The 9,956-nt window shown below is 47.8% G+C and overlaps 1 non-coding gene across 1 annotated transcript; it reads left to right on the top strand.

The window, feature by feature from the left end:
- The first annotated feature begins 1,438 nt into the window (after positions 1-1,438).
- LOC149535675 (25S ribosomal RNA) lies at positions 1,439-4,721 on the top strand. Its single transcript, XR_016358223.1, has one exon. It is a non-coding gene; the product is annotated as a 25S ribosomal RNA (ribosomal RNA).
- The last annotated feature ends 5,235 nt before the right edge of the window (positions 4,722-9,956 follow it).

The following is a 9,956-nucleotide window of genomic DNA, read 5'->3' as shown; positions in this document are numbered from 1 at the left end:
CATCGCACTGTCGTGACAACTTTTGTGGTCCGGGTCAGTAGAAGCTTAGAGTATTACCATTAATTTTTGTTTGGATGCAAAAACTCTCCATGCCCTGTCCTGCACCTACGATCCAAATGGTTGTGGCTCATGGGTTTTGCGGGAGATACTCTTCTTCAGCTTCCCCCTAAATAGAGCGTTCAGTGTTTGCATTGTGTGGACAAAAAGCCCAAGGTGTTTCATCTCTCTTCAGATGCAAAATTTTAGGAGGGCTTGCCGAAGTATGGCCATTTGTACGGGGTGCACCAAAAAGGGTGTAGGGGGCATATGCCTGGGAAATGGATGTCTCTGAGTGTCCTTACTCGGTCGCGTGCGCGGTGTACATCTTTGCATTATGACTCTGCTGCGAGCATTTGTGATTCGAGCATTTTGGGGAAACGAGTTTTATACGAGATGTTCTTCTCAGGCTCCTGCGAACCAGAGCACTCATCTTTGCAATGCTCCGACAAGTGCAGGCCCAACGTGTCTGTCTAGGGGAAGAAATCGCACGAATGCTTTTTGCTGAGATGTGAGTGCTCGCAGGTGGTTCCCTTGCGGTGCAATTCTTCAGTACATGCATGTGCATGAGATTGAAGCTTGTCCAACAATGCTAGTGTGAGTGTTCACTCGTAGGAACTTTTTTGTACCTACGCTGGCAGATCACGTGTCACGAGGAACGGTTAGTGAAGTTGTGCTGGGAAAGGAGATATTTTCCAAAGGTTAGACATGTCTGTGTATGCGGGTGGGCTCTCGTCACCTATAAATGTGCGTAGGAGGTGTTATACATGATGCCCTTGAGCGGCCTTATAATTGAGGTGGTCGTGTGCACAGTGATGCTCCCACCAATCACATAACCAGCCATGTTTTTGACTCGCACGACCCTTTACCCTTCAGCACGATGGTCTCCGTTGGCACTTCGGCAACTAGCTCTTCGTCATGGGAAAATGTTTGTTGGGATCGAGAAGGCTTTTGTCTGTGCGGGTGCACCTGAACAGGTGTGTTGGTGGCATATGCCTGGGAAATGGATGTCTCTAAGTGGCCTTACAATTGAGGTGGCTATGTGCGTGGTGCATCTCGTACAAACTTGAGGCTTCTTTCTGAGTAGTGGCGACAGCTAGCTCAAGGGTAAAGGGTTTTGTATGAGATGTTCTTCCCAGGTGCCTGTGAACTGAGGCTCCTTGTTTGGCCCTCTCCGGTCGACGATGGGACACTTTCCTCTTGTGTGAAATCATTGAGCATTGTGAGTCCTGCTTGTGCTATGAACGTCATTCTTGTTGCTTGTGCGGGGGATTATGTTTGGATGCATGACGGAGCGAATGCAAATTTTGGTTTCCCATCGCAGCGGGCATCCCTTGGCTATAGCAGGTCATGGGGGTCCCCTCGTTGTCAAAAGCTACCTGGTCGATCTTGCCAGTAGTCATATGCTTGTCTCAAAGATTAAGCCATGCATGTCTAAGTATGAAATCGACGGCCACGCCTATCAAATTGTAGCCTATAGAAGCATCCTCAGCGACAGACCAGGCCCAAGTCCCCTGGAAGGGGGTGCCGGAGAGGGTGTGAGCCCTGTCGGGCCTGGACCCTATCGCACCACGAGTCACTGTCGACGAGTCGTGTTGTTTGGGAATGCAGCCCTAATCAGGTGGTAAATTCCATCCAAGGCTAAATACATGTGAGAGACCGATAGCGAACAAGTAATGGGAGGGAAAGATGAAAAGGACTTTGAAAAGAGAGTTAAAGAGTGCTTGAAATTGATGGGAGGGAAGCGGATGAAGGCTGACGATGTGCCCCGGTCGAATGCGAAATGGTGCGAGCCAGTCTGTCGCTCAGTTCAGCGGACATGCCAGCGCGGGTTGTCATGGCGGCACAAGCACGACCTTCTGGTCGCACAAATACTTTCGTCGCGACGGTCGAGGAGTGAAGCGCGTGCCTTTATGGCAGGCTCTCGAGCACTTGTGCGCTCGTGGCACTAGCCAGCGGGCTTTCCATCCGACCCGTCTTGAAACATGGACCAAAGAGTCTAACATGTGTGCGAGTTGGTGGGTCGGGAAAACTCACGAGGCCCAAGGAAGCTGACTTGCGAGATCCCCTCTCGGGGGGTGCACCATCGACCGACCCTGATCTTCTATGAAGGGTTCGAGTGCGAGCACACCTGTTGGGACCCAAAAGATGGTGAACTATGCCCGAGCAGGGTGAAGCCAGAGTAAACACTGGTGGAGGCCCGCAGCGATACTAACGTGCAAATCGTTCATCTGACTTGGGTATAGGGGCGAAAGACTAATCGAACCGTCTAGTAGCTGGTTTCCTCTGAAGTTTCCCTCAGGATAGCTGGAGCTTAGGTGCGAGTTTTATCGAGTAAAGCAAATAATTAGAGGCATCGAGAGTGTAATGCCCTTGACCTATTCTCAAAATTTAAATAGGTGAGTCAGCGCAGCTGCTCTGTTGAGCCGCACCACGGAATCGCGAGCTCCAAGTGGGTCATTTTTGGTAAGCAAAACTAGCAATGCGGGATGAACCGAAAGCCGAGTTATGGTGCCAAATTGCGCGCTAACCCAGATCCCACAAAGGGTGTTGGTTGATTAAGACAGCAGGACGGTGGTCATGGAAGTCAAAATCCGCTAAGGAGTGTATAACAACTCACCTGTCGAATCAACTAGCCCTGAAAATGGATGGCGCTGAAGCGCGCAACCTATACTCGGCCATCGAGGCAAGTGCTAAGCTCCGATAAGTAGGAGTAGCGGGGGTTGTTGTGAAACCTTGGGCGTGAGCCTGGGTGGACCGGCCCCCGGTGCAGATCTTAGTGGTAGTAGCAAATATTCAAATGAGAACTTTGAAGACAGAAGTGAGGAAAGGTTCCATGTGAACAACACTTGGACATGGGTTAGTCGATCCTAAGAGATGGGGAAACCCTGTTTCAAGGGCGCACTTTGCACGATCATCGAAAGGGAATTGGGTTAATATTCCCAAACCAGGGTGTGGCGGCGGACGGCAACGTTAGGAAATCTAGAGACGTCGGCGGGGGCCCCAGGAAGAGTTATCTTTTCTTTTTAACAGCCTGCCCACCCTGAAATCGGTTCAACTGGAGATAGGGTCCAGCCGCTGGAAGAGCACCGCACGTCCCGCGGTGTCCGGTGCGCCTTTGGCAGCCCTTGAAAATCTAGAGGACCGAGTACTATTCAAGCCCGGTCGTACTCATACCCGCATGAAGTCTCCAAGGTGAAAAACCTCTGGTCAATAGAACAATGTAGGTAAGTCGGCAAAATGGATCCATAACTTCGGAAAAAGGATTGCCTTTGAGGGCTGGGCCTAGGGGTTTGCGCCCCGAACTCATGGGCTGTTGGCAACCTGCCCGAGTTGCTCTTGCGGCGAGGGCGGGCCGTCGCTTGTCGATCAAGTGATGGACGCAAGACGCCCCCTTCTGAGGACTTTCCCTAGGCGGCGAACAGTTGACTCAGAACAGGTACGGACAAGGGGAATCCAACTGTTTAATTAAAACAAAGCATTGCAATGGTCCCTGCGGATGCTGACATAATGTGATTTCTGCCTAGTGCTCTGAATGTCAAAGTGAATAAATTCAACCAAGCACGGGTAAACGGCGGGAGTAACTATGACTCTCTTAAGGTAGCCAAATGCCTCACCATCTAATTAGTGACACGCATGAATGGATTAACGAGATTCCCACTGTCCCTATCTACTATCTAGAAAAACCACAGCCAAGGGAACGTGCTTGGCAAAATCCAACTTTGTGAAATGACTTGAGAGGTGCAGAATAAGTGGGAGCTTTCGGGCGCAAGTGAAATACCACTACTTTTAACGTTATTTTACTTATTTCGTGAGGCGGAGACGAGGCAATGCCCCTATTTTTGGCCTTAAGGTGCGTCTAGGCGCGCCGATCCGGGCGGAAGACATTGTCAGGTGGCGAGTTTGGCTAGGGCGACACATCTGTTAAAAGATAACGCAGGTGTCCTAAGATGAGCTCAACGAGAACAGAAATCTTGTGTCAAACAAAAGGGTAAAAGCTCATTTGATTTTGATTTTCAGTACGAATACAAACCGTGAAAGCGTGGCTTATCGATCCTTTAGACTTTCAAAATTTGAAGCTAGAGGTGTTAGAAAAGTTACCATTGGGATAACTGGCTTGTGGCAGCCAAGCGTTCATAGCGACGTTGCTTTTTGATCCTTCGATGTAGACTCTTCCTATCATTGTGAAGCAAAATTCACTAAGTGTTGGATTGTTCACCCACCAATAGGGAACGTAAGCTGGGTTTAGACCGTCGTGAGACAGGTTAGTTTTACCCTAATGATGATCTGCGTCGTGATAGTAATTCAACTTAGTACGAGAGGAACCGTTGATTCACACATTTGGTCATCGCGCTTGGTTAAAAAGCCAGTGGCACGAAGCTAGCGTGTGTCGGATTATGACTGAACGCCTCCAAGTCAGAATCCATGCTAGATGCGGTGCATATCTCTCTCCGGCTGCATCGTGACCCGTAGTAGGGGTGCTCTTACACTCCCAGGGGCCCGTGTCATTGCCCATCTCCGATCGGCGCATTAGCCCGTTCGAGCAACCTCGGATATTAATTTCAAGCAGTCGGCGAGAAGAATCTTTTGTAAACGACTTAAATAAGCGATGGGGTATTGTAAGTGGCAGAGTGGCCTTGCTGCCACGATCCACTGAGATTCAGCCCTCTGTCGCCTCGATTCATAAAACCCTTTTTGAATCTGAAGTGGGTTGGGTTTGTAATTTGCACGAGGGCGAGAAAATCTTCCAAGTGCCAAATTTTGGGTGGGTGGGGTTTGCAAATTTTTTCACGAGGGTGTAAAAATCTCTCAGGTGCTAACTTCTCGACGGTGGGGTTTTTAATTTGTGTGAGTGCAAGAAAATCTTCCAAGTGCCAAATTCCAGGTGGGCAGGGTTTGCAATTTTCGCGAGGGCGAAAAACTCTTCCAGGTGCCAAATTCTCGACGGGGGTTTGTAATTTCTAGCAGGGCAAAAAAATCTCCCAAGTGCCAAATTTCAAGCGGGTGGGGTTTTGTGAAAAAATTTGTGACGATGAAAAAATCTCCCAAGTGCCAAATTCCCGACAGGTGAGGTTTTGTAAAAATTTCCACGAGGGCAAAAACATCTCCCAATTGCCAAATTCTCGGCAGGTGGGGTTTGTAATTTTTGCTAGAACGAAAAAAATCTCCCAAGTGCCAAATTCCGAGCGGGTGGGGTTTTGTGAAAATTTCTGTGATGGTGGAAAAATCTCCCAAGTGCCAAATTCCCGGCAAGTGGGGTTTTGTAAAAATTTCTGCGAGGGCAAAAAAATCTCCCAAGTGCCAAATTCTCGACAGGTGGGATTTGCAATTTCCACTAGGACGAAAAAATCTCCCAAATGCCAAATTCCGAGCAAGTTGGGTTTTGTGAAAATTTTCGCGAGGGCAAAAAAATCTCCCAAGTGCCAAATTCTCGATGGGTGGGGTTTGTAATTTTTGTCAGGACGAAAAAATCTCCTAAGTGTCAAATTCTTGGCGAGTGGGGTTTTGTAAAAATTTTCACGAGGGCGAAAAAATCTCCCAAGTGCCAAATTCTCGGCAGGTGGTGTTTGTAATTTTCACCAGGACGGAAAAATCTCCCAAGTGCCAAATTTTGAGGGGGTGGGGTTTTGTGAAAATTTTCGCGAGGGCGAAGAATCTCCCAATGCCAAATTCTCGGCAGGTGGGGTTTTGTAAAAATTTCCACGAGGGCGAAAAAATCTCCCATGTGCCAAATTCCTGGCGGGTGGGGTTTGTAATTTGCGCGAGGGTGGGAAAATCTTCCAGGTGCCAAATTCTGAGCGGGTGGGGTTTGCAATTTTCACGAGGGCAGAAAAATCTTCCAGGTGCCAAATTCCCGGTGGGTGGGGTTTGTAATTTCTGCCAGGCCGAAAAAATCTCCCAAGTGCCACATTCCGAGCGGGTGTGGTTTTGTAAAAAATTTTGCAAGGGCGAAAAAAATCTCCCAAGTGCCAAATTTCGGGCGGGTGGGGTTTGCAATTTCTGCGAGGGCGAAAAAATTCCCAAGTGCCAAATTCTCGGCAGGTGGGGTTTGCAATTTTCGCGAGGACGTAAAAATCTCCCAGGTGCCAAATTCCTGGCGGGTGGGGTTTGTAATTTTTGCGAGGGTGAAAAAATCTCTCGAGTGCTAAATTTCGGACGGGAGGGAGGGGTTTTGTAGAAATTTTTGCCAGGGCAGAAAGATCTCCCGAGTGCCAAATTTTGAGCAAGTGGGGTTTTGTAAAATTTCCACAAGGGAGAAAAAAAATCTCCCAAGTCCCAAATTTCGAGCTGGTGGGGTTTGCAATTTTTGCAAGGGTGGAAAAATCTCCCAAGTGCCAAATTCTGATAGGTGGGGTTTTGTGATTTTCGCGAGTGCGAAAAAATCTCTCGAGTGCCAAAGTTTCCTCGAGGGCGAAAAAGTCTTCCAAGTGTAATTTCCATGTGGGTCGGGTTTGTAATTAGTGCAATTTCGAGCGGGTCGAGTTTGCAATTTTCGCGAGGGCGAAAAAATCTTCTAAGTCCAAATTTCGAGCGGGTGGGGTTTGTAAATTCTGTGAGGGCGAAAAAATCTTTAAAGTCCAAATTTCGAGCAGGTGGGGTTTGTAAATTTTCATGATGGCAGAAAAATCTTCTGACTACAAATTCCAAGCGGCTGGGGTTTTGTAATTTTCACGAGGGCAGATGACTCATATACGTGATCCAAAATCAGTTAAATTATTTTTTTGGTTAACGTCCAAAGTTTTGAACTCAAATCGAGTTAGCTACCCTGACTCGAATCGCCTCGAGCCTAATCGCCTCCGAATTTTTCGCACAACCCATGTCACCGTGCTCGACTTGATTCTAAGTGCCCCGAGTCATCTACGTGGTCCAAAAGAGGTCAACTTTTTTTTTGGGTTAATGCCCAAAGTTTTCAACTCGAACCGTGTCGGCAACCCCGACACGAATCGCCTCAACTACCCCAACCCCAACTCGAATCACATCAAGCCTTAACTGCCTCCAATTTTTTTTGCACGACTCATGTCACCGTGCTCGACATGATTCTAAGTGCGCCGAGTCATGTGCGTGATCCAAAGGCGGTCAACTTTTTTTTGGGTTAACGCCCAAAGTTTTCAACCCAAATTGTGTCGGCAACCCCGACTCGTATCGCCTCAAGCCTTAACCGCCTCCAATTTTTTTGCAGTACTCATGTCACCGTGCTCGACTTGGTGCCCCGAGTCCTGTACGTGATCCAAAAGCAGTTAACTTCTTCCTTTTTTGGTTAACACCCAAAGATTTCAACCCAAATCGTGTCAGCAACCCCGACTCAAATCGCCTCGAGCCTTAATCGCCTATAATTTTTTCGCACCACTCATGTCACCATGGTTGACTTGATTCTATGCACCCCAAGTCATGTACATGATCCAAAAGCGATTGCCCCAAGTCATGTACGTGATCCAAAAGCGATTAACTCTTTTTTTGGCTAACGGCCAAAGTTTTCAAATCGACTCAACTACCCCAAATCGATTTGCTTCGAACCTTAATCGCCTCCATTTTTTTTTCGCTCGACTCATGTAACCGCACTCACCTTGATTCTGAGTGGCTCGAGTCACTAACGTGATCCAAAACTGGGTAACTTTTTCTTTTTTCTTTTTTTTGTCAAGTCCCAAAGTTTTTAACTCGAATAGAGTCAGATACCCTGACTCGAGTCGTCTCCAAATTTTTCGCATGACTCATGTCACCGTGCTCAACTTGATTCTAAGTGCCTCGAGCCATGTACGTGATCCAAAAGCGGTTAACTTTTTCTTTTTGGTTAACGCCCAAAGTTTTGGTTAACGCCCAAAGTTTTCAACCCGACCCACCTCGGCAACCTCGACTCGAAGCGCCTCGAGCCTTAATGGCCTCCAATGTTTTTGCATGACTCATACCACCGTTGACTTTTCGCTCGAATCATGTCACCTAGGGCACCTCGATGCTACGTGACCCGAGACCTGTGCGCGATCCAAAATTGGGTAACATTTTTTTTGAACTCCCAAAATTTCATTCTTTTTCAACTTACGGGGCCTATCATGATCTCTTTTTATAAAGAAAATTCTCAAGTCGGATCGTTTCGACTATCCTACCTCGAATCTGGCTAGCTAGGCATAACGCCTCGAGTCGGCTTGGCAATACGTAAACTGAAACCTGTGCGTGATCCAAAAGTGGGTAACTTGTTTGTTTTTTTTGTAATGCCCAAAATTCAGCACTTTTCATTGTACAAGGCCTCCCATGATTTTTTTTCCCTTGTCAACCCACTTTGGCGACCCAGTCGGGTCGCTCGAGGCTGGGGCGACAGAGATGGGTTGACCCAGTCGGGTGACCCAAGTTGGGTTGACCCAGGCATGCGATCTTGGTTGGGGACAGCAAGTCGATTCTATAAGTTTGCTTGCCAATTTTGCTAGCCAGGTCAGCTCACCAAGTCATCTGACCATGTGGTCTTTGCCAAATCACCCCACCAAGTTGCCTCAAAGAATTGACTCTTTAAGTCCACTCACAGCTCGTCAAGCTGGCTCACTAAGATGACTTACCATCTTGCCTCACCAGGTTGCCCCACCAGGTCGCCTCTTCTTTAAGACTGCTCACCATGTCGGCTCCCCAAGTTAGCTCACCGAGTCGACAATTCAGGTTGCCTCACCAAGTCGACTCCTTAAGTTCGCTCACCAAGTTAGCTCCCTAAGTCAGCTCACCAAGTCGACTCACCTAGTCGTTTTACCACCTTGCCCCAGCAAGTGTGCTTGCCAAGTTGCCCCATCGAGTTGCTTCTCTAGGCCCACTCACCATGTCAGCTCACCAAGTCGGTTGTTCAAGTACGTTGCCAAGTCAACTCTTTAAGTTCGCTCACCAGGTCAGCCCGCCTAAGTCGGCTCTTTAAGTTCGCTCGCCAAGTCAGCTTGCCCAAGTCGCATCAGTGAGCTAACTCACTGAGTCACCTCATGAAGTTGACTCTTTAAGTGCGCTCACCAAGTCATCTCACCAAGGCGACTCACCATCTCATCTCGACAAGTTGGCTTGCCGAGTTACCCCACCAAGTTGCCTCTTTAAGCCCGCTCACCATGTTAGCTCATAAGGTCGGCTCACCAAGTCGACTAATCAAGTAGGCCCACCAAGTCGCCTCAAGGAGCTAACTCAATGAGTCGCCTCACCATGTTGACTCTTTGAGCCTTCTCGCCAGGTCGCCTCACCAAGTCGACTCTTTAAGTTTGCTCGCCAGGTCGACTCGCCAAGTCAGCTCAGCATGTCATCTCAATGAACCAACTCACCGAGACGCCTCACCATGTTGGCTCTCTAATTCCACTCGCCAAGTCGCCCTACCAACTCACCCAGTTAGGCCCACTGACCACGTTGGTTCGCTAGGTTGGCTCCCCGTGTCAACTCGCCAAGCTGACAATTCAAGCACGCTCACCAAGTCTGCCCCTAGGTCATCTCCCCAGGTCGGCTCACAAGTCATCTATACCATAAATTTGAAATCAGGTATATCTCTTCAACTCACAGGAGTATTATTTATGTCAGGAGTAAAAAGGACTCTAGTATCCATTTATACACTTAAAACAAAGACTGTAGAATAACCTTTATGAATGGAAAAGTTCTAGTATGCCTAAAGAGCTCCACTATCAAGAAGACTCATACTATAGGAATCAGACATGGATGTCTTTACAAACTATGCACTAATCCTACTCAGGCCCTAATTCATGAGACTTCAAAGCCAAACGAGATTTGGCACAAAGGATTTGGGCATCTCCATTTTTTATCTCTATCATTGATAGGAAAAATGGTGATTGGTTTCCCCAATCTAAATCAAACTCATGAAGGAACATGCAAGGGTTGTATCCTAGGAAAGAATACAAAAGGAACCTTCCAAATTAGTGTTAGCAAATCTAAAAATGTACTAAAATTAATTCATTCTA

Source organism: Cupressus sempervirens, chromosome 10 (genome assembly GCF_028749045.1).
Source record: "Cupressus sempervirens isolate cs-2001-9-10 chromosome 10, ASM2874904v1, whole genome shotgun sequence".
Taxonomy (NCBI): Eukaryota; Viridiplantae; Streptophyta; class Pinopsida; order Cupressales; family Cupressaceae; genus Cupressus; species Cupressus sempervirens.
This window is presented reverse-complemented; position numbering and strand designations above follow the sequence as displayed.